Here is an 8,458-nt window from a genome sequence, read left to right as displayed (position 1 = left end):
TTGCATATGAACATACACTCAATGGCAATAGGCCCGTCTTGTGTGTCAAATATATTAATTTCATAACATAGGTTCAGCCATGTTATGATAGTAGGCAGGTATACCTCGGTACTGTCTATGGCATATGTCATTTGCTTCTCACAAGACACTCTTTCATGATGTTTTACCACTTATTGCAGAGCAAAGGGTAATTTAAATTTTAGGTGTTTTCCTGTGAGGTATGCTTGCATTTTAATACAAAATTTACACTACATTCTCCCTTTTGTCGTCATTTTTGTCAGTCAGCATTGAAGCATGTAATCGAATAAGGTAAAATTTAAGGTTAGGGCTTATCGCAAACGCCTTAACGCTAGAGCATGCCCTGACCAAACCATCAATCCAGCTGACCCAAGATCACGGCAATTAATTATCACTGATGTAGGAATGACATTGACCTGGACTACCTCATACCACTGTACTTAGCAGAGTGTCAAATAACATCATTGATATACATAAGGTCCATTGACCCTCTTTCTTCAAACTGCATTCATGCACTAACTGTTGTCCAGTAAAACCACTCAAGAAATTCAAAGTATGCGATCTATGCTGTACTCTCGCTCTACATATAGACAGCTATGCAGCGATCCAGACGGCAACAGAACCTTGGTATAAGAACCGCTGTTTACGCAGTGGCTCTTCTATCGTCACTAGAGGTACCAACAAAACTTACAAGAAAAAAGTGACAAATTCCAGAGCGTATATTGTTCTACATAACTTAAATCTGCCGTATCGGTGACTTTTGATATCGATATGATGTGTAACGTACTGGTGGAATCTAGTATGTTTTGATCTCCAGAAGACGTGACTAGATGTAACATCTCATAATGTAGTACTAAATCTCCTGTTGGGGATATTATATAGTTTATATAGAGACGCGTTCCCCTGCATGTATATGCCATATATCGGGGTGGAGCGAATCCAGTCTATATTTGATGATTTCACAGGACAGTGTAAATGTAAATTTATGAAACTGGTAATTCTTTACGCATAATTTGCTAGTCCTTACGATCGTTTCATAGCACATTCTATTGCTGTTTAATAGTTGCTTCAAAACTCCTATAGTTCATAAGCGGTAAATTGTGATATTCATTCTGTCATTTCTGTTCTGTTTGTGAGATACTGTTTCTTTCTCTACTCCTAAAACCATAATCGAAATGTCAAATCTTCAGCCTGTTAACACAGCCTGTATGTGTGTGTGTCATCTCCTATGTTATTGTTGAAGAGTGAATTCTATTCCAGACTACTATGTTCAATTCAGACGACAACATTGCATCTTATACACAATGTACTTTGTTGGCAACGCTTATACTTAACATATTAAAGTTATGTATAAGAAGGAGATTGGGGAAAATATGTAGTTGTTTTCTTGAATAAAAATGATAAAAATTTCGGTAAAAGTTACCTAACACAGCCGTTGCCTTTTTAACTACGGTTAGTCTTAACGTCTTTCGAACAAGTGTAACTGCAAGTTGATGGCAAGTTATGGCTTTCAGTTTTTTGAACAGCGCCACCATTGGTCAACTACAAAACTTTGTGGTCATATGTTCAGTTGCTCGAGTTGAGTGAGCAAGGCTCCTGGTGAACAGTCAATCACTAAGGGACATCGACCGTAAGGTCTTTGGAGGAAGTGCAGGGTTGAAAAATTTGCAGGACAAAAATTACGAACAACTTTAGCAGCTTAATTACTTTTGCAAATAAAATATCCTGTGTAAAATAATGTTGAGTTCTGGACAAAATTTATGCTTACTTTGTAGAATAAGAAAACGTAAGAAAACGTAAGATCTGAGAGTGCGGAGAAAATAGCATGCTCCATCCCTCCAAAGATCTAATGTAATCCCTAATCACGTAGGAGTCTTCTCACTCTTTTAGGGTAGTGAAAGGCTTGAACTTTTGCTCAAACTTTCCTAAAGGAATCTTTCAATCATTCACTTTCAAAGTTAAGAATAAAAATCGGGTGTAACCGCGCAAAGTTTGGTACCAGAGAAATATATTAATCAAGATTACCGATATTTGAAATTCAAAATGGCCGCCATCGCGCCATTAACTCTATCTGAGAAAAATAAAATTTTCGAATTTCGAAAAACTAAGCAGGTTACAAGCTTCTTACACCAAGAGCTTTAAAATGAACCCCAAAAGTGGTATATCAGAAAAGAATTGTGAAAGTTTGAGGGTCCGAATATCTGTCTCCGAGGAGCGTTCTACCTTAATACCATGCAACCGAGAGAAACGCTAAGTACATATTCGGCCCATGCAGATATAGCTGTTACGGTTTTATTACATGAGAGCGCTTCAGCAAGCCCATTTGTTCGGGATTCCTTTGGTGGCAAAGGTACAATTGCCAGATGGAATGAAAGGTGCAATCAAAAGAGCTTGAAACATTTTCAATGTGAACATAATTTGTCAAATGAAAATTTGCGCAGCGTTAGTTATTTAATACGTTTTTTATTAAAGGCATTCCAAGATACTCAAAGGTTTCAAACGAAAGGTACAGTTACAGCTAACATGCAGCAATGCCAAACATGAAATATTAATGCCTTCTTTCATGCAAAACCCTTCTTATTCATTAAATCACAGAGTAACATAAACAGAGTGGCAACACTTGCATGCCTTTTGTTCCATGGTCGTCTCGGTAGACTATTGGCTTTTCATATTAAATGAGCTTAAAAGGTGTTAAACTTTTGGAGGCTTGGTTTGTGGTTGATAATTACACGAGATTATGCGAAACATACGACGAGATGGCATCGTACTGCCAGTCGCGTAGCAACCATAGTTACTTTGTGAGCTCTCAGGCCAGAAACACTGCCTCACGCCAATCAAAACATAACACGCCAGCAGTTTCATAAACATGTCATTTCTTGGCGCACGTGTAAAAGACGGTATGACTGACCGTAAACCATTGAGTAAAACCAGACAGTATCGATAAAAGACTTTCAAATTTGGTTCAAACACACTCATTATATATTCATAAAAATATTAGAGGAATTTTTAAAACGTAAAACCCACTTTCCTGAAGCTCAAAACACTCCCGTTTTCGCCCAGCACATCAATTCCGATCAGCACCACGCGACAACAACAACACAAGCTTTGTCGAACATACTTTCGCTTAACAATTGGTGAAAATCCGAAAATTACCGAAGGGTGCATGGTCGGCACTCTTCGGAAAAGAGAGCCAAGAGCTTCGTGAGGCGAGGCAAACATGGATTGCTTACGTAACCGCTTCACGCCTTAAACAATAGCTGTTGCCACTCTGTCTGATATTACTCTGTGATTAAAACAGTCACTGCTATCCCAAAAAGTCTTTGTTTGTATGAAATAGGCCTAACACTACAAACAAATGACGTTATACTCTGGGTGTCACACAGCTAGGCCAAATATAAATCGATAGAATATATTATATATATATATATATATATATATATATATATATATATTTATTTATTTTTTTATTTTATTTATTTTAAATCAGGATTTGTAAACTTCATCCCATATAACACTAAAAAAAATCACGTAGACACCTATCTAACAGAACAAAAAAAACCCAGACCATTGGAACTATAAAAAGAAAGAAAAGGGAGATTAAAAAAAAAAACCAGGGAAGTAAAAGGTACAAAGCGCAATCAGAGTTAAAGCTTCTGTGTTAAAAAGACCAGCTAGATACAACTACCGGTGTAAAAGATACATGGTCTTTCTGTAAGACTCATGAAACTTTGAGAATACAAATACGTCGGAGCTCACTATTTTCCTCAAGATGCTATTGTTACTATTATGCAGTCTTACGGAGAATTTATACAATAGGTTCCGTCTGAGAGAGTCGAAAGATGGAACATTGTTTGATACAAGCATCCCTCTAGCACTGCAATCCTGTGGTAGACTCAGGAGAATACGAAAGGCATTATTAAAAGCCACTCTTATATTGTGCATATTCTTTACACTATATTGCCACCATAATTGAGAACAATACATATTAGTGCAATACGAGCGAAACAACGAAACCTTCACCTGATTATTACAATGTGCAAAATTGCGAATCAGTGAATTTGCCTGGCCATAGAATTTACGCACTTGTCTCGTAATATCAGCGTCGTCTGTCAATTTTTCTGAGAACACATAACCTAGATATTTGTGTTGGGATGCAACATTTAAGATCTTACCCCCTAAATAAATTGGTGGGACCTTATCTATACCAAGACCAAATTTACGTGGAATGAAATACATGCATTCTGATTTTTTTGGATGAAAAACAATATCATGTTCGATACCGTATGTTTCACAGAGATACACTAAATTACGCAGCCCACCGACTGATGGGCACATTAAAGCAATGTCATCTGCATACATGAGATGATTAACAATAAGACCGCCGATGTTACAACCTTTTTTTAAAGTTTTCAAACGAAGACTCAAATCATCCATATAAATATTAAATAAATATGGAGATAAAATACTGCCTTGACGGACACCATTTTTCACAGTAAAAAGTGAGGAAAAGGATTTTCCCCATCTTACACAAAAAGACTGTGTTCGATACCAAAACATTATTATTCGAATTACATACCAGGGCACATTTCTGTCTATAAGTTTTTTAAACAAGGACCAGTGGTTGACGCGATCAAAAGCTTTGGTGGCGTCTAGAAAGCATACATAGACTGGACTGTTTAAATGGGTGTAGTAAGAAATTATTTCTTTCATGGCATATATACAGAAGTCAGTAGAATGACCATGTTTGAAACCAAATTGAAAATCTGTTGTGTACAGGTAATCTTTACAACGCTCTAAAATAATAAACTCAAAGATCTTTGATGTTACTGTAGCAATCGCAATAGGCCTATAATTGTCTTTACTAGACACATCTCGAGTGTTGTCTTTAACTAGGGGGACAAGGATATTTCTCATAAGATTGGCTGGAAGGTAGCCATGAGTAAGCATCGCCGAAAAAGATAATGCAAGCATGACATGCAGGCGTTTGTTGGCATATTTAAAATGTTCAGCTGATAGAAGATCATGACCAGATGTTTTACCAACGGGCATATATATATATATATATATATATATATATATATATATATATATATATATATATATATATATATATATATATATATATATATATATTATATGTCCTCGAACCTCCCAACACTCCATAAGTCATCAAGATGTAAAGAAGCCATCCCTAACATGCCAATTATATCATACCGACGCAATGTTAACCTCAAAGACCTCCTTGTCCGCTCGAATATTAACAACGCCGGTGAATCCAGCCCCGGTTTCACCAAATGTCAATCTACGAGGGGTTGCAACATTTGCAAATACCCTACATCACAGTTCCAAAGCACAGTCAACAAGAAAACATACACAATCAGAAATGCCATCAGCTGCAACAGCAAAAACGTCGTATACCTCCTCACATGCCAACGCTGCCATAAACAATATGTCGGGGAAACTAAAACCTCTCTCAGACTTCGTTTCAATAACCACCTCTCCTCAGTGCGTCATAAAAAAGATACCCCGGTCGCCATACATTTTAATTCTGATCAACACAGTATCAGTAATGTTTCAATAATTGGCATCATCCAAGTCAATAAACAGGATGACAACTACGCAAACATTTAGAATCACAATGGATCAAAAAACTTGACACACTGTCTCCAGCTGGCCTAAACATTCGCCCAAAATTTACATAGCATTTAACAGCGCCCCCACATACCAGCTTTTGAGTATTTAAAACCCCCCCCCCCCCCCGGACTTCAGCGCGCCAATTTCCAGCTCTCGGCGTAGGTCCAGACAGTTTTGACCGTACTCACAACCTCGAGGTTAGTCTCTCTCCTTTCATTTATGTACATTTACAGATTTTCAGATACTTGTAACTCCACATCGCTCGTTTTTCTATACAATTCAACCATTGTATTTTTTTAGTCTCTCCTGTCATTCATGTACATTTCCAGATTTTCACAGACTATAACTCTACATTGCTCGTTTTCCTACACAATTCAACCATTGTAATTTTCATGTTCGTACTTTTTATTGTAGAAACACCTGAAGAAGCTCTAAATTTAGAGCGAAACGTTGTGTTTGAGGTATAATAAATACGTTTGGAACCTAACAACCAGGTGTGGTAGTGTGTTTCAACCCAAGTTTCTTATATATATATATATATATATATATATATATATATATATATATATATATATATATATATATCATTAAAGAAGTGATAGCGAAGCCTTATTAATTTCTTGAAGTCCTTGAAGATAAAGAAAACACATTGCAATCACTGACACATGTACACAAGTGACGATTCGACCAAGGGGTGATGATGCTTGGGGTGATGCTATTTCAGCCGCATCATGAATGCCGCGAGAGGGCGCTAAGTAGAAAGAGTTTCTCAGTCTCAGACTGATACACTTCGAAAAACGGTTCCTAGTCGGACGAAAATTAACGCATTATCAAGATGTGCGGCTTTTTCTTTAATCTGTTACCAACTATTACGATCAATTGTTTCTATCATATTCAAATCTCTCTCTGAGCTGATCCTCGAAATACAGATCAATTAATAGTATCTGTATAAGGGATGGACCATTAGAACATTGGGAGGGGGTGGTCACAATGAAATTGTGAAAATTTTTTTTTTACTATTGTAAACTTCTGAATTTTTTTCCAATTGAGATTAGCTGTGCAAATTTTTTTTTTCAGAGTAAATTTTCAGATTTATAATTTTTTTTCGTTCGTCGCTGTCTGAAGATAAAGAGGGCAAACATGTGGTGCAAAGCACCACAAGCGGCCACGCAAGCGGTCACTGGGAAGAGGTCAGGAGAGGGGTGTCCCCCTGCTGCTGTTGGAGCTTTTGAAAAATAGAGATTAAAATGGTGTTATTTGGTGGCACTTGGGGAGTATTTTTGCGGGGGGGGGGGAGGTCAGGAGGGGGTGTCCCCCTCCTGCCGTTGGAGCTTTTGAAAAATAGAGATTAAAATGGTGTTATTTGGTGGCACTTGGGGAGTATTTTTGCGGGGGATGGTCAGGAGGGGGTGTCCCCCTCCTGCTGTTGGAGCTTTTGAAAAATAGAGATAAAAATGGTGTTATTTGGTGGCACTTTGGGAGCATTTTTTTCGGATTACACATCTTCCTCTGAAACATGGTCTTCTTGCTCCTCAGTAGCTTCGTATAGTTTTGAAAATTGACTATTTTGGTTTCCTGGCTTCCCTTTCTACTGCGTGGTGAAATGCCTACATTCACCCCACCAAACATCATGCATATCTCATGATTTACAATTGATTTTGACAAGCTGAGAAGCTAAAATAAGCGAAATAATATAGTGAAATTTGCATATTTGTGTTTTTAGAGCAATTGTTGCCCTTTTTTGATCAAAACATCTATTTCTCTGTAGCAGCATGTCCAAATTGATTGGATGTGTATAGATGTGTTGAAATTTCAATATTTGTCTTTTTGGGCAATTTATGCCATTCATGGTCAAAAAATCTGTATTCTCTTAAAGGGCTTGTCCAATTTCTTTGAAATTTGCTACACAAAAACGATTAACCATGCAGATTTATTCAGTATTTGCTATCGAGAAACTTTCAAAGTTCAACCCTTTAAGTGTTTTTGTGTTGGGATTTGTTGGATAGATGGCATTCTACGTAGTGTATTGTTGAATGTTAAAACATGTGTGCTGTTGTTATTTGAGGCTGTTTTTGAGAAAAAAGAATTGAAAATGCCTTTTCAAAAGCAAAATAATAAATAATGACTTGATATGTTTTTTATCATTATTGACGTGTTTCTACTTGTTCACCCATTCTTGCATTCATCATTGTAATAAAATGCTGTGAAAAAAATGAAACTGATGTGGCCTGCATCTGTTTACCTTGATCTTAAAAGGCAAATACAACTTTCTCTCTTGACAACCATACCATAGTTTCGATGTTTTACCTAGTGTACCTGCTTGGTTTGTACGCAGGAAACAAGTAGAAAACAGGCTCTATAATTTCATAATTTTCAAGTGATCAGAATACAAAAGTCCTGAAAAGATAAGATAATCACAACTTCCAGTATAAGGGATACAGTCACTCTAAATGTATAAATTAAAATTAAAAATGTGCCGGGAGGATGTATTAAAAATACAGAAAGTTGCTTACTGTCGGTAAAATCTAAAAAAAATTCAAAATTTTAAAGACTTTTGCAGATTTTTTTTTACGCCTTGTCTTCTTATTTATTTTTTTTTATTTTGCAAACTAGTTTGAAGATTTTTTTTTTTCCTAACTTTCTGCTCTGAAATTTTTTTTTTTCTGTTTTTGACCACCCCCCCAAGATCTAATGGTCCGTCCCTAAGTGAATCCTTCGACGTATTCCTATTTTTTTTGCTAGACTATCCAGCATTTGGCACATATTGTATTGCTGCACACTGGAGAGACTTGCTGCACACTGGAGA

This window comes from Ptychodera flava, chromosome 6 (assembly GCF_041260155.1).
Source record: "Ptychodera flava strain L36383 chromosome 6, AS_Pfla_20210202, whole genome shotgun sequence".
In the NCBI taxonomy this organism is placed as follows: domain Eukaryota; kingdom Metazoa; phylum Hemichordata; class Enteropneusta; family Ptychoderidae; genus Ptychodera; species Ptychodera flava.
The sequence above is the reverse complement of the archived record's forward strand: the minus strand, read 5'-3'. Positions refer to the sequence as shown.